This window comes from Pseudophryne corroboree, chromosome 3 (genome assembly GCF_028390025.1).
Source record: "Pseudophryne corroboree isolate aPseCor3 chromosome 3, aPseCor3.hap2, whole genome shotgun sequence".
In the NCBI taxonomy this organism is placed as follows: domain Eukaryota; kingdom Metazoa; phylum Chordata; class Amphibia; order Anura; family Myobatrachidae; genus Pseudophryne; species Pseudophryne corroboree.
Genome location: NC_086446.1, coordinates 652,882,592 through 652,906,015, shown reverse-complemented (window position 1 = coordinate 652,906,015; position 23,424 = coordinate 652,882,592). Strand labels below are relative to the sequence as shown.

The 23,424-nt window shown below is 46.9% G+C and overlaps 1 protein-coding gene and 1 pseudogene across 1 annotated transcript in view; both read left to right on the top strand.

Moving 5' to 3' along the window:
• The window catches only part of RTKN2 (rhotekin 2), a 414,584-nt gene that overhangs the window by 138,084 nt on the left and 253,076 nt on the right, over positions 1-23,424 (top strand). The gene's annotated exons all lie outside the window — the stretch shown is intronic.
• On the top strand, positions 20,800-20,918 carry LOC134898418 (5S ribosomal RNA; annotated as a pseudogene).

Here is a 23,424-nt window from a genome sequence, read left to right as displayed (position 1 = left end):
GGTTCCTCATTTCTGCCCCGTGACAGAGGGAGAGGAAAAAGGCTGCAGAAATCAGCCAGTTCCCAGGAACAGAAACCCTCTCCCGCCTCTGCCAAGCCCTCAGTATACGCTGGGGCTTTACAAGCAGAATCAGGCACGGTGGGGGGCCCGTCTCAATGAATTTCAGCGCGCAGTGGGCTCACTCGCAAGTAGACCCCTGGATCCTTCAGGTGATATCTCAGGGGTACAAATTAGAATTCGAGACGTCTCCCCCTCGCCGTTTCCTAAAGTCGGCTTTACCGATGTCTCCTTCTGACAGGGAGACAGTTTTGGAAGCCATTCACAAGCTGTATTCCCAGCAGGTGATAATCAAGATACCCCTCCTGCAACAGGGAACGGGGTATTATTCCACACTGTTGTGGTACCGAAGCCGGACGGCTCGGTGAGACCGATTCTAAATCTAAAATCTTTGAACACTTACATACAGAGGTTCAAATTCAAGATTGAGTCACTCAGAGCAGTGATTGCGAACCTGGAAGAAGGGGACTACATGATGTCTCGGGACATCAAGGATGCTTACCTTCATGTCAAAATTTACCCTTCTCACCAAGGGTACCTCAGGTTTATGGTACAGAACTGTCACTATCAGTTCAGACGCTGCCGTATGGATGGTCCACGGCACCCCGGGTCTTTACCAAGGTAATGGCCGAAATGATGATATTCCTTCAGAGGAAGGGAATTTTAGTTATCCCTTACTTGGACAATTCCCTGATAAGGGTAAGATCCAGGGAACAGTTGGAGGTCGGTGTAGCACTATCTCAGCTAGTGTTGCTGCAGCACGGTTGGATTCTCAATATTCCAAAATCGCAGCTGGTTCCGACGACTTGTCTTCTGTTCCTAGGGATGATCCTGGACACAGTCCAGAAAAAGGTGTTTCTCCCGGAGGAGAAAGCCAGGGAGTTATCCGAGCTAGTCAGGAACCTCCTAAAACCGAGCCAAGTCTCAGTGCATCAATGCACAAGGGTTCTGGGTAAAATGGTGGCTTCCTACGAAGCAATCCCATTCGGCAGATTCCACGCAAGAGCTTTCCAGTGGGACCTGCTGGACAAATGGTCCGGGTCGCATCTTCAGATGCATCAGCGGATAACCCTGTCACCAAGGACAAGGGGTCCCTCCTGTGGTGGTTGCAGAGTGCTCATCTTCTAGAGGGCCGCAGATTCGGCATTCAGGACTGGGTCCTGGTAACCACGGATGCCAGCCTGCGAGGCTGGGGAGCAGTCACACAGGGAAGGAATATCCAGGACTTATGGTCAAGCCTGGAGACATCACTTCACATAAATATCCTAAAGCTAAGGGACATTTACAATGCTCTAAGCTTAGCAAGACCTCTGCTTCAAGGTCAGCCGGTGTTGATCCAGTCGGACAACATCACGGCAGTCACCCACGTAAACAGACAGGGTGGCACAAGAAGCAGGAGGGCAATGGCAGAAGCTGCAAGGATTCTTCGCTGGGCGGAAAATCATGTGATAGCACTGTCAGCAGTATTCATTTCGGGAGTGGACAACTGGGAAGCAGACTTCCTCAGCACGATCTCCACCCGGGAGAGTGGGGACTTCACCCAGAAGTCTTCCACATGATTATAAACCTTTGGGAAAAACTCGACAGGTATTGCGCCAGGTCCAGGGACCCTCAGGCAATAGCTGTAGACGCTCTGGTAACACCGTGGGTGTACCAGTCAGGGTATGTGTTCCCTCCTCTGCCTCTCATACCCAAGGTACTGAGATTGATAAGATGGAGAGGAGTAAGCACTATATTCGTGGCTCCGGATTGGCCAAGAAGGACTTGGTAACCGGAACTTCAAGAGATGCTCACGGAGGATCCGTGGCCTCTACCTCTAAGAAGGGACCTGCTCCAGCAAGGACCCTGTCTGTTCCAAGACTTACCGCGGCTGCGTTTGACGGCATGGCGGTTGAACGCCGGATCCTGAAGGAAAAAAGGCATTCCGGATGAAGTCATCCCTATCCTGATCAAAGCCAGGAAGGATGTAACCGCAAAAACATTATCACCGCAATTGGCGAAAATATGTTGCGTGGTGCGAGGCCAGTAAGGCCCGACGGTGGAAATTCAACTGGGTCGATTCCTACATTTCCTGCAAACAGGAGTGTCTATGGGCCTGAAATTGGGGTCCATTAAGGTTCAAATTTCGGCCCTGTCAATTTTCTTCCAAAAAGAACTAGCTTCAGTCCCTGAAGTTCAGACGTTTGTAAAAGGGGTACTGCATATACAGCCTCCTTTTGTGCCTCCAGTGGCACTTTGGGATCTCAATGTAGTTTTGGGTTCCAAAAGTCACATTGGTTTGAACCACTTAAATCTGTGGAGTTAAAATATCTCACATGGAAAGTGGTCATGCTGTTGGCCCTGGCCTGGGCCAGGCGCGTGTCAGAATGGGCGGCTTTATCCTGAAATAGCCCTTATCTGATGTTCCATTCGGACAGGGCGGAATTGAGGACTCGTCCTCAGTTTCTCCCTAAGGTGGTTTCAGCGTTTCACCTGAACCAACCTATTTGTGGTGCCTGCGGCTACTAGGGACTTGGAGGGCTCCAAGTTGCTAAACGTTGTCAGGGCCCTGAAAATATGTTTCCAGGAGGGCTGGAGTCAGGAAATCTGACTCGCTGTTTATCCTGTATGCACCCAACAAACTGGGTGCTCCTGCTTCTAAGCAGACTATTGCTCGTTGGATTTGTAGTACAATTCAGCTTGCACATTCTGTGGCAGGCCTGCCACAGCCAAAAATCTGTAAATGCCCACTCCACAAGGAAGGTGGGCTCATCTTGGGCGGCTGCCCGAGGGGTCTCGGCTTTACAACTTTGCCGAGCAGCTACTTGGTCAGGAGCAAATACGTTTGTAAAATTCTACAAAATTGATATCCTGGCTGAGGAGGACCTGGAGTTCTCTCATTTGGTGCTGCAGAGTCATCCGCACTCTCCCGCCCGTTTGGGAGCTTTGGTATAATCCCCATGGTCCTTACGGAGTCCCCAGCATCCACTTAGGACGTTAGAGAAAATAAGAATTTACTTACCGATAATTCTATTTCTCATAGTCCGTAGTGGATGCTGGGCGCCCATCCCAAGTGCGGATTGTCTGCAATACTTGTACATAGTTATTGTTACAAAAATCGGGTTATTATTGTTGTGAGCCATCTTTCAGAGGCTCCTCTGTTATCATGCTGTTAACTGGGTTCAGATCACAGGTTATACGGTGTGATTGGTGTGGCTGGTATGAGTCTTACCCGGGATTCAAAATCCTTCCTTATTGTGTACGCTCGTCCGGGCACAGTATCCTAACTGAGGCTTGGAGGAGGGTCATAGGGGGAGGAGCCAGTGCACACCAGATAGTCCTAAAGCTTTCTTTAGATGTGCCCAGTCTCCTGCGGAGCCGCTATTCCCCATGGTCCTTACGGAGTCCCCAGCATCCACTACGGACTATGAGAAATAGAATTATCATTAAGTAAATTCTTATTTTTTAATAACTTTGTGAATTAAACAAAGTTTGTGTACATTGAGCCACCAGAAAACAAAGGTTTCACTATCTCACCCAAAAATTCCATATTTCGGAATATTCCGTGTTTCGGAATATTTGGATATGGGATACTCAACCTGTCGCTATTTCTGACAAATAGCAGCTCCCTTTCTGTGTAAACTTGATGTTACATAGGTATCTCCCTGACATTGCTCTGTTTATGTATGTTACCTCCTTTTGTGTATAGTCTTTCTTTTTAGTACCCCTTATTATTTTATAATAAACATTGAAGAAACGATATACCTGTGTCTGTACTGATTGCTCTTTGGCTGTTGCACAAGTTGGGTTATATTTAAGGCAGACTATGCATTAGAAACAACTGTTCCTTTGTTTTGGGGACAGCAGGCAAGCACTGAGTATGGGTTATTACAATTGCATAGATTTCCGTCTCCTGGGATACAAGTTTTATTCCTTTTAGGGTTTAAATAGGTTAAGGATTGAATTGCAAGATTATATATAAATAAGAGCTGGCCTAGATGGGCAAGCTGTTTTTGTTAGCAATATATGAACATGTATCCTCTGAGACGCATTACATAATTACCTTCTTGTAGCTGAAATGATTAAAGAACAGGCTATGAAGAAAAACTAAAAGACGTTACTGTTGCTTTAGCAACATCGGATTAGATCATTCATAATTCTGCCAGCAGATTTTCTAGCGTTGGATACAGGCATCAGGGTTTTCACACCTGTGATTTATCTTCAACAGAAATACCAGCTCAATTTTAATGGTCATAGAAAAAAAATAAAAATAAATTCACACCTTTTGCTAAATGCCAAGCAAGAGCTGTGCTGTGATCATAGTTTAATCTCTCATATGTAATTTAGTTCCCTGCAGTCAACAGGTACTGAAATTGTTTTATGGATTTTTAAATGGATGACTTTTTTTTATATTGTTTTTATTTTACTCCCCCCCCCCCCCAACATACACACACACACATTTGCTCGCTAACCAGGGAAACCACCTGCTGTTACTTTTTGGGCTTATTCCTGCTCTTATTCCTGCAAGCAAATCTCAGGATTGCTGATAATAAACAACCAACCTATAATTATATCAATCGGTGGTTTCATTGTATGCGGCGTGTCACAGAACCTATAAAAACATAAAAACATTACAGCACATCTTTATTTATGGCTATAACTTTTATTGAAGGGTATATACTAAAAAGGGAGGGAGAGGAAAGAAACCGGTTTTTATGATGGCATCACCTGTACCTGTTTTAGGATTTGGAAAATAAACATAAGTCAGCAGCAAACATTACTTAAAATTCTTGATTGCGAGTTGCTATAAATGAACAAGCTACCTATAACGGCTCCTTGTAAAATGTTCTCGAGATTATGGTGCTGTCCATGGTGGAAGCATTCCCGTCTAAGCGTAACAGGAGTATTTTAATGCATAGCAGTGAGTCCTCCTTGGTCTAACAGTTGAATTAATGAGAACAATAGTTTGCATTCAAGTAAATGAAAAGTTTACACATGTTTTCCAGTATCTCAAGTTCTAGCTGGCTGTGGAGACCTTTAAATATGCTTAGTTTATAGAAGCTGACCCGGGTGTGAGTCTGAGTTGGAGATCTGTGGAATAAACATGTAGAGCAGACTTTGAAAGTACTATTGACAGGAGATGTAATGTCTGCTGTGAGGTATATGTCTATATATCTCTGTGTGTGTATATGTGTGAAAATATATATATATATATATATATATATTTCTCTTACGTCCTAGAGGATGCTGGGGTCCATATTAGTACCATTGGGTATAGACGGGTCCACCAGGAGCCATTGGCACTTTAAGAGTTTAATAGTGTGGGCTGGCTCCTCCCTCTATGCCCCTCCCACCAGACTTCGTTTAGAAAATGTGCCTGGAGGAGCCGGTCACAGCTAGGGGAGCTCTACAGAGATTCTTTAGAAAAGTTTTATTTAGAGTTTGTTTTTTTACAGGAGGCTGCTGGCAACAGCCTGCCTGCATCGAGGGACTGAGAAGGGGGAGCAGTGTCCGCCCTGCGGGGTCTTGAGCCACTGACTCCGCTGACTGGACATTGAGCTCCATAGGGGACAGATCGCACCCCGCCACAGGGGAACGCTCACCCCGGCAGCCAGCCGCTACCCCCTTACAGAGCTGAAAGTGGTGAGTGAGTCACTGTCCCCCCTTACAAGCGGGGGGGTCAGTGTGAAGAGGGCGGCATAAGGGTAGGAGCGCGGTATTAACCGCACTCCTGGACGGCTCAGCGGTGCAGCGCTGTGAGGGGCGCCCTGAGCCAGCACCTGACCCTAGACTGACCAAAACAAGCCTGCGGATCCAAGCCAGCATAAAATCCTCAGGCTAGTATAATCTACGAAGAGCGGGAAGACGGCGCCATTAAGGGGGCGGATCTTCTCAGAGCGGACCCAGCAGTGTTCAGCGCCATTTTCCTGCCTGCAGCTCACTGCCAGTGGATGAACAGGCCCCTCCAGAGCAACTCCAGCTATCTGTACGGTAACAGGGGGTTGTAGAAGAGGGAGGGGAGGCTGTGTAAAGGCTGTGTCACCTATTAAGGGACACAGTCAGCACTGGTTAGGGCCTCCCTATACCTATAATAGCGCTGTGTGGGTTAGCTCCAATCTCTGTGTGTCTCTGCCATTCTTGGGGGGGGGAACTCTGTCTGCCCTGTGTGTTTGTGGGGTGTTTGGTGTTTATGTGACAACATTTCTAGGGATACGGTTTCATATGCTACAGAGGATTTATCTTCCCAAGAAGATTCCATACCATGTAATCAAGATTGCACAGTTGTAGCGCAGATCCCAGCCAGACAGACAGAATGGTTAGTCTCTCTGAGGGGGACTATTTCTCTGATTTCTGATACAGTTGCTAGGACTGAGCATGCCACTCAAGTTCTGCAATCCTCTATGGTTGTATGGTCTGATACTGTTTCCTCGGAGCCCCGTGCGGTACATTCTCACAAACGTGCACTTGCCAAACTTATGCAAGATGACACGGACACATATTCTGACACTGCAGATGGTGACTGGGATGTGTGGAGGGGGACGGCATCACTTGCTAAGGGGGTGCAGTTGATGATTGAAGCTGTAAGGAATGTGTTACACATTACTGACACAGGTCCTGAGCAGGTAGAGGAGGCCTTTTTCACAGACAATAAAAAGCCCCCCCTCACCTTTCCGGCATCCAAAGAATTAAATGCTATCTTTGAAAAAGCCTGGGAAAATCCGGAAAAGAAATTCCAGATCCCTCAGAGCGTCTTGGCTTCTTTTCCCTTCCCAGAGGAAGATAGGAAAAAATGGGAGTCCCCGCCGATAGTCTCCAGGCTGTCCAAACAGGTGGTATTACCAGTCCCTGGATCTACCGCGTTGATAGACCCGACAGATCGCAAGGTGGATGCTACGCTAAAATTCATTTACACGGCTTCAGGGGCTATATTGCGGCCTACTATAGCCTGTGCTTGTATTGCAAAAGCTATTGCCAGGTGGTCAATCACTCTGCAGGAGGACATGACTATCATGGATAGAGGTGACGTTGATTTATTTTTACGTAATATTCAGGATTCTGCAGGGTTCCAGGTAGATTCCATGAAGGACCTGGGCTCCGCGGCTGCGGGGATCTCCTTTATGTCCGTCTCAGCTCGCAGGGGTCTCTGGCTGCGCCAATGGTCTGCGGAATCCAGGAAAAGTGTGGAGGGTCTACCGTATACAGGTCAGGCTCTCTTTGGGGAGGCGCTAGATCCGTGGATTGCCACGGCTACAGCTGGTAAGTCTTCTTTTCTCCCCTCAGCTGCATCTGCTACAAAGAAGCCTTTTACACCAGCCACGCCACAGTCCTTTCGGCCCGCGAGGCCTAGAATGAACAAGCCTTCGAACACCTTCTTCAGAGGTGTTCGTGCTAAAGGAAAGAAGCCTGCTCCCGATGGCCCCCAGAACCAGAAACCGCATGACGGTGGACAGCTAGGCCTGGAGGAAGGTCAGTTGGGGGCAAGACTCCCGCATTTCAGCCACGTCTGGATGTCATCGGGCCTGGACAACTGGGTACTGGATTTAGTGTCCAGAGGGTACAGGCTGGAGTTTCAAGTTCTCCCGCCTCACCGTTTCTTCAAGTCAGGCTTGCCAGCTCTGCTGGCGGACAGAACAATTCTTCTGGAAGCTATCCAAAAACGGGTGGTGTCTAGGGTTATTGTTCCGGTTCCACCTCATCAGTGGAACAAAGGTTACTATTCGAACCTTTTCGTGGTACCGAAGCCGGATGGGAAGAAATTTCCAAGGTCTTTGGTCAAGTCAAGAAACTTGTCTTCACATCAACATATTGGAACTAAGGGCCATATACAACGCCCTACGTCAAGCGGAGACCTTGCTTCGCGACCAACTGGTTCTGATCCAGTCAGACAACGTCACCGCAGTAGCTCATGTAAACCGCCAAGGCGGCACAAGGAGCAGAGTGGCGATGGCGAAAGCCACCAGAATTCTTCGCTGGGCGGAGAATCATGTAAGAGCACTGTCAACAGTGTTCATTCCGGAAGTGAACAACTGGGAAGCAGACTTCCTCACCAGACATACGTCCTGGAGAGTGGAGACTTTATCGGGAAGTCTTTGCGCAGATTGCAGTTCGGTGAGGACTGCCACAGATAGACAGACAGGACGGCGTCCCGCCTCAACAAAAAGCTGCAGAGTTATTGCGCCTGGTCAAGAGACCCTCAGGCAGTAGCAGTAGACGCCCTAGTGACACCGTGGGTGTTCCAGTCAGTCTATGTATTTCCTCCTCTTCCTCTCATACCCAAGGGTTGAGAATAATAAGAAAAAGGAGGAGTGAGAACAATCCTCATTGTTCCAGATTGGCCACGAAGGATCTGGTATCCAAGACTGCAGGAAATGCTTACAGAAAATCCGTGGCCTCTTCCTCTAAGGCAGGACCTGTTGCAACAGGGCCCATGTCCGTTCCAAGACTTACCGCGGCTGCGTTTGACGGCATGGCGGTTGAACTCCGGATCCTAGCGGAAAAATGCATTCCGGATGAGGTCATTCCTACGCTGATAAAGGCTAGGAAGGACGTGACATCTTAACATTATCACCGTATATGGCGAAAATATGTTTCTTGGTGTGAGGCCAGGAATGCTCCTACGGAAGAATTCCATCTGGGCCGTTTCATTCACTTCCTACAAACTGGAGTGAATTTGGGCCTTAAACTTAGGCTCCATTAAGGTTCAGATTTCGGCCCTATCCATTTTCTTTCAAAAAAAGTTGGCTTCTCTACCAGAAGTTCAGACGTTTGTAAAAGGAGTGCTGCGTATTCAGCCTCCTTTTGTGCCTCCGGTGGCACCTTGGGATCTTAACGTGGTGTTAAGTTTCCTAAAGTCACACTGGTTTGAACCACTCAAAACGGTGGAGTTAAAATATCTCACGTGGAAGGTGGTCATGTTATTAGCCTTGGCTTCGGCTAGACGTGTGTCAGAATTAGCGGCTTTGTCACATAAAAGCCCCTATCTGGTTTTCCATATGGATAGAGCAGAATTGCGTACCCGTTCGCAATTTCTGCCAAAAGTGGTATCATCTTTTTATATGAACCAACCTATTGTGGTGCCTGTGGCTACACGTGACTTGGAGGATTCCGAGTTACTTGATGTGGTCAGGGCTTTGAAAATTTACGTGGCCAGAACGGCTAAAGTCAGGAAAACTGAAGCGCTGTTTGTCCTGTATGCATCCAACAAGATTGGTGCCCCTGCTTCAAAGCAAACTATTGCTCGCTGGATTTGTATCACGATTCAGCAAGCGCTTTCTACGGCTGGATTGCCGTTACCAAAATCGGTCAAGGCCCATTCCACTAGGAAGGTGGGCTCTTCTTGGGCGGCTGCCCGGGGGGTCTCGGCACTACAGCTGTGTCGAGCTGTTACTTGGTCGGGTTTAAACACTTTTGCAAAATTCTATAGGTTTGATACCCTGGCTGAGGAGGACTTCATGTTTGCTCATTCGGTGCTGCAGAGTCATCTGCACTCTCCCGCCCGTTTGGGAGCTTTGGTTTAATCCCCATGGTCCTTACGGAGTCCCCAGCATCCTCTAGGACGTTAGAGAAAATAAGATTTTACTTACCGGTAAATCTATTTCTCGTAGTCCGTAGAGGATGCTGGGCGCCCGTCCCAAGTGCGGACTTCTTCTGCAATACTTGTATATAGTTATTGCTTCAATAAGGGTTACGTTATAGTTGCATCGGTCTTGCACTGATGATATGTTGTTTTCATACTGTTAACTGGGTAGTTATCACAAGTTATACGGTGTGATTGGTGTGGCTGGTATGAATCTTGCCCTTGGATTAACAAAATCCTTTCCTTGTACTGTCCATCTCCTCTGGGCACAGTTTCTCTAACTGAGGTCTGGAGGAGGGGCATAGAGGGAGGAGCCAGTGCACACCAGGAACTAAATTCTTTCTTAAAGTGCCCAGGTCTCCTGCGGAGCCCGTCTATCCCCATGGTCCTTACGGAGTCCCCAGCATCCTCTACGGACTTCGAGAAATAGATTTACCGGTAAGTAAAATTATATATATATATATATATATATATATATATATATATATATAGAAGAGAGGGTGACGGCGGCACTCAGAGTCTTTCACAACGAGGTGAATCAAAGCAAATAGTGCAATAAATGCACTATTTGCTTTGATTCACCTCGTTGTGAAAGACTCTGAGTGCCGCCGTCACCCTCTCTTCTGCATATTGGGGCCACCACACCCCTAGGAGGGCACCGGAGCGATACCCCTACGGGGACAGCGGAGTGCCGGGCTGCTTCCATGGAATATATATATATAATAATAATATAATATAATATAATATGTATGATTTTTGGGCCCCCTGCTGAGATGATGACATATATGTATGTATGTATGTATGTATGTATGTATGTATGTATATATATATATATATATATATATATATGTGTGTGTGTGTGTGTGTGTATATGTATATATATATATATATATATATATATATATATATATATATGTAATTTAATATACATATATGTGTCATTATCTCAGTAGGGGAACCAAAAATGTGGGATTTTGGATAAGTGATGCTCAACCTGTATAGTAAAAGCAAATATCATACAGTAAGTAGTAAATTGAATCTATCAACTAGTTCCATAGCTGGGTAATGCCTGTAACCACATTTTTATTTACACCAAATTACAGCTTTCAGCTTCCTGGTGATGGCTTACACACAGTAAGGTACAGTAGCTATTACATCTTTCAGGGCTTGTAATGTAAGAGTCAGTCTTATATAAACTATACTTACAGATCTGTAACAGTTTTTTTACAGCAGCAGCTGAATCCCTTAACAAATGTAGTTCTTACTGAAGTGAACATTGTGCAGAAAAATAGATTTCCTGCATTCTGTATAGATCCTGCTTAATAAACCTGACCAAAGCGCCCGTGTTTTAATAATCACGGCAGTGCCGCAATTACAGATATTCTCCTACAATTAGCCTCAATATGCCATGTGACGCAAATTGCCTGGCACGAGTGGGCCGCCATTTTCTGTGCCACTCTGCTAGAGCCATTAGTCTTTGTCTTGTCTTTTTTTTATTGTAAACTGTGATGCAACTAGGACTCACCGCGAGTCTGTGCTCATTAATTTTATATGCGACACTTGTATGTCTGTGTGTGGCTGAGTCTGTACACAAAGCACAATGGAACTTGGCTTGGAAATAAGCCATAGCTGCTGCATCATAGTGCTTCGTATACAGATTCAGACTTAAGGGCCCTACACACTGGCCGATATCACTGCACGATATGAACGATCTCGTTCATTAATGAACGAGATAACGTTCATATCGTGCAGTGTGGAGGCACCAGCGATGAACGATGTGCGGCCCCGCGCTCGTTCATTGCTGGTGCCATGTGGCGGTGCATGCAGGCCAATATGGACGAGATCGTCCATATTTGCCTGCAAGTCTATGGAGCCGGGTGACGGGGGGAGTGAAGTAACTTCACTCCCCCCGTCACTGCCCCCCCGCCGCCGGGTCGCCCGTATCGGCGGTCGGGCAGCTCGGCGGCACATCGCCGGGTGTGTAGGGCCTATTAGTTGCACACAGATAATTATTTATTCTATTTATTAACAGTTTCTGATATAGCGCAGCAAAATCTGTTGTGTTTTACAATTGGACACAATGATAAAACAAAACTAGGTAATAACAAACAGTCATAGAGGTTACAAGGCCCTGCTCACAAGCTTACAATCTATAGGATATAAAAGTGTTGCATATCCAATTAATCAGCACAGTCTCATGGTATATCCTAGTCACTCGCACAGGGAAGGGCTGTTTTGCATAATGTATGAAGATACATCTGTATTAAGTATGTCTTGTGATAGACTTTTTACAAAACTGTCACCTCTGTGTAATAACTGTTTCTTTCAGGGACAGCGGTAGTGATAACTGCTGTTCCTGCGAGTTAAGCAAGGTACACACTTTTACGATCACTGCTGATTAGGTTAACGCTCCCGATCAGCAGAGCAGCGTGTCCCCAGCATGACCTGCTGTCAGTCTCCTTGCAGCTCCTTACATACTGTGCTAAAAATAGCTCCGTATGTACAGTCTTCTATCCGATTGGAGGTCGGTCTGACATATTAAACGCTCTTAATCTGACCTGTATGCACACACCTATACAATCGTCAGAACGGCCACCAATAATTCTCTTACGTCCTAGAGGATACTCGGGTCCACGTTAGTACCATGGGGTATAGACGGGTCCACTAGGAGCCATGGGCGCTTTAAGAAATTGATAGTGTGCACTGGCTCCTCCCTCTATGCCCCTTCTACCAGATTTAGTTTAGAAAATGTGCCCGGAGGAGCCGGACACGCTTGGGAAGCTCCTAAAGCGTTTTCTGCATTTATTTTCTTTGTTGTTTTCAGGCAGGTCTGGCTGGCACCAGACTGCCTGCTTCATGGGACTTAGGGGGAAGAACGGCCCAACCTCCCTAGGGTTAATGGTCCCGTTCCCCGATGACAGGACACTGAGCTCCTGAGGGTCCTATTCGCAAGCCACACCACGGCAAGCGTACAGACATGCAGCACGCCGCCACCCCTAACAGAGCCAGAAGTAAGAAGAGTGGTGAGTAGGTGGCCGGTGTCCCGGTTATCGGGTCGCCGGCACTAATAGTGGCACAAGGGGTAGGAGCGCAGCGCTGACAAGCAGGCTGCGACTCCCGGCTCCAGAGGCATATAGGGTGCTGTGTGTTCCGCTGTGAGGGTGGAGCTGAAGCCACTACAAACATATACCGACATTGGCAGCAATTCTACAGGGGTTTTAACCCGCTGTAGAACAGAAATTACCTTGGCCACACTAAAAAAAACAGGAAGACCACGCGCCATTAAGGGGGCGGGGCTTCACTATGAGCGGATCCAGCAGCTCACCAGTGCCATTTTCCCTCTGCATCTATACACAGGCAGACTAGCAGGGAAGCGCAGCTCCTCCACAAGTACTCCAGAGCACCTCAGTGGTACCAGGGGGTCATAGCAAAGGGGGGAAGCAATATTTGGTGTACTTAACCCTATTAAGGGTACTTGGTTTGCGACCTAGCTGAACTTGTACTTTAGCTATAGGGGTGCTGTGTGGCTGGCTCCATTATACTCTGTCTCTCCCTAGAGGGCTCTGTGTGGGTTAACTATGTTTTACCCTATTTTCCTGTGTGTGTGTGTGTGTGTTTTCTTCCACATTTACTATGTCAAAGGAGTGTGTATCATGCACAGCAGAGTGTTTTTCTCAATCTGGGGGATCACTACCATGTACTCAGGATAGGAACACATTCTCAGGCTAGTGGATCTGAACCAGTATGGTTGGATTCATTAAAAGGGATGATTTCAAATATTTTGAATAAATTATCCCAAAATGAGAAGAAGACGCAATACTTACGGCAATCTATTGATGACCTGATGAATTCAGTGGTTATTCCAGCGTTTCAGACCCCTGCCATTTGTCCACAGAAGCGTACTCTGGCCCAAATCATGCAGGCTGATACCAATGATGATGATGTATCAGACCCAGAGGAGGGTGAGGTGGACTCGGGAGGGGGGGATGCAGCTTTGTCACAGGGAATACAGGCCCTGATAGAAGCTATTAGAGATGTCCTGCACATCCCTGACAAAGTGACAGAGGAAGATGAGGAATCTTATTTTAATGTAAAAAAGAAATCCTCAGCTACTTTCCCTGCATCTAAGGAATTAAATTCCCTCTTTGAAGCAACTTGGGTAAATCCTGACAAAAAGTTTCATATCCCAAAACGGTTACTCACATCCTTCCCGTTTCCTCAGGATGATGGGAAAAAATGTGAAAACCCACTGATAGTTGACGCATATGTTTCTAGGCTGTCACGTAAGATAGTTTTATCTGTTCCTGGGGCAGTTTCCTTGAAGGATGCTGTAGACCGCAAGATTGAGACCACTCTCAAATCTCTGTACACAGCTGCGGGGGTGGCCCAGAGATCCACTATAGCTTGTGCATGGATCTCTAGGGCCATTGCAAAATGGTCAGGTAATCTAATTGATGGGTTAGATTCCTTATCCAGGGGGGAGATAATTTTACAGGATTCTGTTAACTTTATGGTGGAGGCCATAAAGGAAATTAGCACCACTGCCATGGCAGTGTCAGCACACAGGGGCTTGTGGCATACGCCAGTGGACTGCGGATGCATATTCCAGAAAAAGCGTGGAAAGCCTACCTTTCACAGGTGAAGCCCTTTTTGGAGATGACCTGGATACGTGGATATCCAAGACTACGGCGGTTAAGTCTACATACCTTCCTTCCGCAGCTCCCCCAACTAGAAAATCCTACACTGCTCCAACTCTGTAGTCCTTTCGGATAGTGAAATTTAAAAATAAAACCAAAGGTTCTTTTACGGCCTTCAAAGGCAATAGAGGTAAACCCAGAAAACAGCAACTGCAGGTTCACAGGAACAGAACCCCGGTTCTGCTTCCTCTAAGCCAGAGGTTCTCAAACTCTGTCCTCGTGGGCCCACACAGTGCATGTTTTGCAGGTCTCCTCACAGAATCGCAAGTGAAATAATTAGCTCCACCTGTGGACCTTTTAAAATGTGTCAGTGAGTAACTAATACACCTGTGCACCTGCTGGGTTACCTGCAAAACATGCACTGTGTGGGCCCACGAGGACCGAGTTTGAGAACCTCTGCTCTAAGCCTTCAGCATGACGGTGGACTGCACTGCCTGGAAGACAGGCAGGTGGGAGCCCGTCTGAGATTCTTCAGTCACATATCGGCAACGTCATGCCAGGATCCCTGGGTCAAAGATCTTATAGCCCAGGGCTTCAGACTGGAGTTTCAGGGACTCCCACCTCACAGATTCTTCAAATCAGGCTTACCAGCTTCTCAAGAAGCAAGTATGATTTTACAGGAAGCAATTCTGAAACTGGTACAAACTCGGGTCATTGTTCCAGTTCCACTTCAGCTACAAAACCAGGGTTATTATTCCAGCCTGTTTGTAGTTCCGAAACCGGACGGTTCGATAAGTCCCATTTTAAACCTCAACTCGTTTAACCTCTACTTACGGGTGTTCAAGTTGGAGTCTCTGAGAGCGGTGATCTCAGGTCTGGAGGAGAGGGAATTCTTGGTGTCGCTGGATATCAAGGATGCGTAACTTCATATTCTGATTTGGCCGCCTCATCAGGCTTATCTAAGGTTGCATTACAGGACTGTCGCTATCAGTTCCAGGCCCTGCCATTTGGCCTCTCTACGGCACCAAGGTAATGGCAGAGATGATGTTTCTCCTCCACAAACAGGGAGTGAACATAATACCGTACATGGATGATCTGCTGATAAATGCACCATCCAGGGAGAGGCTACTCCAGGATCACTGGTGGATTTTGAACCTACCAAAATCTCATCTGGAACCAACACGGAGGGTTGGGATGATATTAGAATACGGAGGCACAAAAGGTATTCCTTCAATTGGAAAAGGCATTGGTGATCCAGTCGATGATGCGGGATGTTCTAAGACAAACCCGGACATTGGTGCATCTATGCATTCGCCTTCTGGGAAAGATGGTAGCCGCTTACGAGGCGCTGCAGTACGGAAGGTTTCACGCAAGGCCCTTCCAGCTGGATCTGTTGGACAAATGGTCCGGATCACACCTTCACATACACCAGAGGATCTGTCTGTCGCCAAAAGCCAGGATTTCTCTTCTGTGGTGGCTTCAGACTTCCCACCTGACCAAGGGCCGAAGGTTCGGGATTCAAAACGGGATTCTGCTAACCACAGACGCAAGCCTCAGAGGTTGGGGAGCAGTTACCCAGGGAGAACAGTTCCAAGGAAAATGGTCAAGTCAGGAAGCCATTCTTCCAATCAACATTCTGGAACTAAGGGCCATGTACAACGCCCTTCTGCAGGCATCGCTTCTTCTTCAAGATCAAGCCATTCAGGTTCAGTCGGACAATGTGACGGCAGTAACATACATAAACCGACATGGCGGAACAGCAGGGCAGCAATGGCAGAGGTAACAAGGATTCTCCTCTGGGCAGAAAGACACGCTGTGGCGTTGTCCGCAATCTTCATTCCGGGAGTAGACAACTGGGAAGCAGACTTCCTCAGCAGACACGACCTTTACCCAGGAGAGTGGGGCCTTCACCCGCAGGTGTTCGGGTGCTTGACACGTCGGTGGGAAATGCCACAAATCGACATGATGGCCTCTCGTATCAACAAGCAGCTCAAGCGGTATTGTTCCAGGTTGAGGGACTCACAAGCGGTGGACTCCCTGGTGCCTCCATGGGTCTACCAGATGGTGGACGTGTTTCCACAACTCCCATTGATCGCAATAATTCTCAAAAGAATTAAAAGGGAAAAGGTTCAAGCAATTCTCATTGCTCCGGACTGGCCAAGAAGGGCCTGGTATGTGGATCTACTCGAGATGCTCCTAGAAGACCCATGGCTTCTAACTCTTCGCAAGGACCTTCTCCATCAGGAGCTGTTCGTCTATCAAGACTTACAACGGCTACGTATGATGGCAAGGAGGTTGAGCGTCAAATTCTAGCCCGGAAAGGGATCCCGGATAGGGTTATTCCAACCCTGATCCAAGCCAGAAAGGGGGTAACGTCTTAACATTACCACCGTATTTGAAAAAAATACGTCTCTTGGTGTGAGTACAGGAAACTTCCTGCAGTGGAATTTCAACTGAGATGTTTTCTTATTTTTCTGCAGTCAGGTGTGGATGTGGGCCTACGTTTGGGCTCCATAAAAATCCAGATTTCGGCCTTATTCATTTTATTCCAGAAACAATTGGCTTCTCTCCCTGAGGTTCAGACATTTTTGAAGGGGGTTCTGCACATCCAACCACCCTTTGTGCCTCCTACGGCACCTTGGGATCTCAATGTGGTGTTGCAGTTCCTGCAGTCGGAATAGTTTGAGCCTTTACAGGACGTTGACGTCAAGTTTCTTACGTGGAAGGTCGTCATACTGTTGGCATTAGCTTCTGTGAGGTGTGTGTCGGAGCTGGGGGTGTTGTCTCACAAAAGCCCCTTTTTGATTTTTTCATGAAGATAGGGCTGAACTCAGAACTCGTCAGCAATTTCTACCAAAGGTGGTGTCTGCATTTCATATCGACCAACCTATTGTGGTTCCGGTGGTTACCGAGACCTCTGCTACTTCAAAGTCCTTGGATGTTGCGAGGGCTTTGAAGATCTATGTGAAGCGGACAGCTTGTCACAGAAAATATGACTCGCTGTTTGTTCTCTATGATCCCGATAAAATTGGGTGTCCTGCTTCTAAGCAGTCAATTGCATGCTTGATCAGGCTTACTATTCAGCATGCTAATTCTATGGCAGGTTTGCCGTGTCCAAAATCTGTACAGGCCCACTCTACTAGATCGGTGGGGTCTTCCTGGGCGGCTGCCCGGGGTGTATATCGGTTTTACAGCTCTGCCGAGCAGCTACTTGGTCAGATCGAACACTTTTGCTAAGTTCTACAAGTTCGATACTTTGGCCTCTGAGGACCTTCAGTTTGGTCAATCAGTTCTGCAGGAACCTCCGCACTCTCCCACCCTGTTTGGGAGCTTTGGTACATCCCCATGGTACTAATGTGGACCCCAGTATCCTCTAGGACGTAAGAGAAAATAGGATTTTAATTACCTACCGGTAAATCCTTTACTCGTAGTCCGTAGAGGATACTGGGCGCCAGCCCAGTGCTTCGTTTCTTCCTGCACTGTTACTTGGTTAAGTATTATTGGTTCAGCGGTTGCTGTTCCTGGTTTACTGTTTGGTTAGCTTGGTTTTCCTCTAGTTTGTCTGTGCTGGTTCGGAATCTCACCACTGTCCTTTTATATCCTTCTCTCAAAGTATGTCCGCCTCCTCAGGCACAGTTTCTAGACCGAGTCTGGTAGGAAGGGCATAGAGGGAGGAGCCAGCCCACACTATCAGTTTCTTAAAGCGCCCATGGCTCCTGGTGGACCCGTCTATGCCCCATGGTACTAATGTGGACCCCAGTATCCTCTACGGACTACGAGAAAAGGATTTACCAGTAGGTAATTAAAATCCTATTTTATAGTGCATGATTCACTTTGCCTCATCTATATAGTGCAGCAGTGTTTAAGCCCCCATCTTGATTTTACTTAGAAGGTGTAGCACCTTAGGTCTTGTCATCCCCTCAAGCACATAAATGAGATGTGTTTCCTAACTGTCTGGTATAAGATCTGGATCCTCTTGATAAAGCCGAGAACAAAACCAATTTGCATTCTTTATGTGCTTCCAGTGACCCTGCAATGCTGTGTAGCGAATCTGATGAGGTGTCTGGACACAAGGAATATTAATTAGAGTGAATTTATCGGGCATCAATCCTGTTTTGTTAGTTATTGTAGTGATGAACCGTGTTTGGTCTATAGGTGGGTGTGGTTCATCAAATCGACAGTGTCTAGGTCGACAATGTTTAGGTCGACCACTATAGGTCGACAGTCACTAGGTCGACATGGATGGAAGGTCGACAGGGTTTCTAGGTCGACATGTTCTAGGTCGACAGGTCTAAAGGTCGACATGAGGATTTTTTTTTTTTTTTGTGTCGTTTTCTTCGTACAGTGACCGGGATCCCAAATTAGTGCACCGCGTCCCCTCGCATGGCTCGCTTCGCTCGCCATGCTTCGGGCATGGTGCCTTCGCTTCGCTCGGCACACTTTACCGTTCCAATCGTAGTCCACAAGGATCGTTAAATATGAAAAAATTCAAAAAAAAATGTGAAAAACTCATGTCGACCTTTAGACCTGTCGACCTAGCACATGTCGACCTAGAAACCCTGTCGACCTTCCATCCATGTCGACCTAGTGACTGTCGACCTAAACATTGTCGACCTAGACACTGTCTATCTTCAGACCGGATCCCCTTTACGGTTGGGGTTTTAGCCCAGTTTATTGCATTTATTACATTTATCAATGAGATTGAATGCTATACTTGTCCTTTTTAGGAATAGTGGTTTCTGCTGTTGTGAGAGGCAAAATTATCCATGCTTCACTAGAAATTTAGGAACTGTGGGGATAGTTCCTCAGCTTGCTTAAACTCCCTGGGGTTTTAGGTGTCAGAAGGGGCAGGGATGTGTAAGAGAACTTATTTGTGGGATTTCTAACTCTTCATGCCTCTGCAATTTGTAGACATGCTAAAAATGTTATATTGCAGCTTGGGGCATTGCCATATTCCCTGCAATCCAGAACCCCAACTACTAGCTTCCCTATCTCAGCTAGGTTACAACAGTATTAAAAACATTTAACTACCCACTAACAGGTTTAACACACAGGATCAATTGATGATTGTTACATTATGGTGATGTCCCTGGGTCTCTGCAATGGATCAGTCTGCTAAACTGCTGTTTACAGAAGGCTATGGGGTCTATTCAATTGTTGTCTGATCAGGATCCGACACTGCACTATTCCATTTGGTGACTGGTATTGTGTAAACAGCAGACTTAATGCAGCTCTAAGTATTTTACCTTTAATCTGAGGGAGGCCAATTGGCAATTATCTGTCTATTAATTTATAAATAAGATATACTGTAGCATTTTTTCATTTTTTACTCGTATAGTGGTATCGCTCTATTATTATACTACTTCTATATGTCACAACTCCCTACCGCCGCAAGGCACTTGGCACCTTAATAACCATGGGGTTTATTATATTATAGTAAACTGCTTTCTGGTGAAAACAAGGCACCATATGCTACTGCTAGGCTTATATATATGCCTCAGTCATATTTGTATGTGGGGGAATAATCCACTTTGTCCTATGCATGTATTTAAGGACATTTATTGTTGATATTCGTTGCATAGAGGATAACAACTATATGCAGTATCCGATTTCTTGACCTATGCCGCTAAATGTATGCTTGGCTCATATATCATTGTTGTGAAGTGATTGCATTACCTATTCTGGGTTAGTGATGCAGTGACAAGCATTATACAGTACTTGCGGATATACTTCACTAGTAGTGTTTGTTTGCACCTGAGCATGAATGCAAAATAGTGGAGGACAGGGTTGGTACTTGGATAGGAGACCACCTTGGAGCACCCTGGTACTGCAAAAATTGCTGTCCCTTTTGTATACATCGGTGGAAATATAGGATACTTGGTATTATTGGTCTAATCCATTAGTCCTATGCATTTACTCCTATCTGAGGATATTTATTGTTTGAAATTTTTTGCATAGAAGATAACCATTATATGTGGTAATTGAGGATTTGGTCTGTGCCGCTGGGTATATACTCAGCTCATATGTTTTTATATTGTGGTTGATTGTATCATCTGCCTTGTGTTGGTAATGCAGTGACAAGCATTATACTTGCGGATATACCCCACTATAGGTGCTTATTTGCATCTGAGCATGAATGCTAAATAGTGGTGGGCCGGGTCATTACTTGGATGGGAGACCACCTTGCAACACCCTGGTACTGCATATAATTTGCTGTTTTTTTTGTATATATCACTGCATAAATCACTATCACGGCTACATGACTGTATGAACTATATGTGCTTAGTTACCACTTTTGTACATATATGAAATGGTACTCAGTGCTGTATAATGATCAGACTGGTGACCTAATTTACGTATTATTGGGTATATAAGACAAGATTGCATTGAAAATTGTGGTATTCATTTTGCTCTTCCACATAACTGCTATACCCAAATTTTTGCCTATGGGCCCAAATGTCACACGTGTGTTTCTCTTACCATTGTGAATATACAACAACCCTCATTTTCAGCTCATCCAATTAGAGTGACAAGAGAGGCAAGCATAACATTTGCGGACATACCCACTGGAGATGCCCAATCTCTCCCGATCTTGGAAGCTAAGCAGTGGAGGGCCGGGCCAGTACTTGGATGGGAGACCACCTTGGAACACTCTGGTACTGCAATAAATTTTGCTGCCCATCTATGTGTCACTGATAAAGAACATCAACTGGCATTCAGATTTGTATGACTTATGATAAAGGTAGCTCCAGGACAGGGCACCCCTTGCTGATCCAAGCTCAAGCACACACTCAACCGGTCAGGATCTGGTTCATTCATGGCTGCAGCCAGTGACCAGAAAACAAAGTAACCTTTGTAATAACTAACCACGTGTGTTTGATAAGAAATAACAGAGCAGGTTTTTCTCTGACGTCCTAGTGGATGCTGGGAACTCCGTAAGGACCATGGGGATTAGCGGCTCCGCAGGAGACTGGGCACAAACGTAAAAGCTTTAGGACTACCTGGTGTGCACTGGCTCCTCCCCCTATGACCCTCCTCCAAGCCTCAGTTAGATTTTTGTGCCCGGCCGAGAAGGGTGCACACTAGGGGCTCTCCTGAGCTTCTTAGTGAAAGTTTTAGTTTTAGGTTTTTTATTTTCAGTGAGACCGGCTGGCAACAGGCTCACTGCATCGAGGGACTAAGGGGAGAAGAAGCGAACTCACCTGAACTGCAGAGTGGATTGGGCTTCTTAGGCTACTGGACACCATTAGCTCCAGAGGGACCGAACACAGGCCCAGCCTCGGAGCTCGGTCCCAGAGCCGCGCCGCCGGCCCCCTTACAGAGCCAGAAGCAAGAAGAGGTCCGGAAAAATCGGCGGCAGAAGACATCGGTCTTCAACAAGGTAGCGCACAGCACTGCAGCTGTGCGCCATTGTTACTCAGGCACACTTCACACTCCGGTCACTGAGGGTGCAGGGCGCTAGGGGGGGGCGCCCTGAGCAGCAATGTAAAACACCTTGGCTGGCATAAATACACCACATATAACCCCCAGGGCTATATGGATGTATTTTAACCCCTGCCAGAACTTTAAAAAAAAAGCGGGAGAAAAGGCCGCCGAGAAGGGGGCGGAGCCTATCTCCTCAGCACACAGGCGCCATTTTCCATCACAGCTCCGCTGGAAGGACGTCTCCCTGACTCTCCCCTGCAGTCCTGCACTACAGAAAAGGGTAAAAAAGAGAGGGGGGCACTAATTTGGCGCAGTTTTGATACTAACAGCAGCTATAAAGGAAAAGCACATTTTATAGTGGTATTCCTGTTTATATATAGCGCTCTGGTGTGTGCTGGCATACTCTCCCTCTGTCTTCCCAAAGGGCTAGTGGGGTCCTGTCCTCTATCAGAGCATTCCCTGTGTGTGTGCGGTGTGTCGGTACGATTGTGTCGACATGTTTGAGGAGGAAAATGAGATGGAGGCGGAGCAATTGCCTATTATACAGTTGTCACCCCCTGGGGAGTCGACACCCGAGTGGATGAGCTTATGGAAGGAATTGCGTGACAGTGTCAGCTCGTTACGACAGACAGTTGACGACATGGGACAGCCGGCTACTCAGCTTGTGCCTGTCCAAGGGTCTCAAACGCCATCAGGGGCTTTAAAACGCCCGTTACCTCAAATGGCAGACACAGACACGGATACTGACTCCAGTGTCGACGATGATGAGACAAACGTGACTTCCACTAGGGCCACACGTTACATGATTGAAGCAATTAAAAATGTATTGCATATCTCTGATAATACAAGTACCACTAAAAAGGGTATTATGTTTGGTGAGAAAAAACTGCCTGTAGTTTCTCTAACGTCCTAGTGGATGCTGGGGACTCCGTCAGGACCATGGGGAATAGCGGCTCCGCAGGAGACAGGGCACAAAAGTAAGCTTTTAGGATCACATGGTGTGTACTGGCTCCTCCCCCTATGACCCTCCTCCAAGCCTCAGTTAGGTTTTTGTGCCCGGCCGAGAAGGGTGCAATCTAGGTGGCTCTCTTAAAGAGTTACTTAGAAAAAGTTTTTAGGTTCTTTATTTTCAGTGAGTCCTGCTGGCAACAGGCTCACTGCATCGAGGGACTTAGGGGAGAGATTTTCAAAACACCTGCGTGCAGGATGGATTGGATTCTTAGGCTACTGGACATAGCTCCAGAGGGAGTCGGAACACAGGGCTCGCCCTGGGGTTCGTCCCGGAGCCGCGCCGCCGACCCCCCTTGCAGACGCTGAAGATGAAGAGGTCCGGAACCAGGCGGCAGAAGACTCTCAGTCTTCATCAGGTAGCGCACAGCACTGCAGCTGTGCGCCATTGTTGTCAGCACACTTCACACAGCGGTCACGGAGGGTGCAGGGCGCTGGAGGGGGGCGCCCTGGGCAGCAATGTATAATACCTGTATGGCGAAAAATACATCACATATAGCCCTTGAGGCTATATGGATGTATTTAACCCCTGCCAGATATCTAAAACTCCGGAGAAGAAGCCCGCCGAAAAGGGGGCGGGGCCTATTCTCCTCAGCACACAGCGCCATTTTCCCTCACAGAAAGGCTGGTGGGAAGGCTCCCATGCTCTCCCCTGCACTGCACTACAGAAACAGGGTTAAAACAGAGAGGGGGGGCACTGATTTGGCGATATGTATATATATTAAAATGCTATAAGAGGAA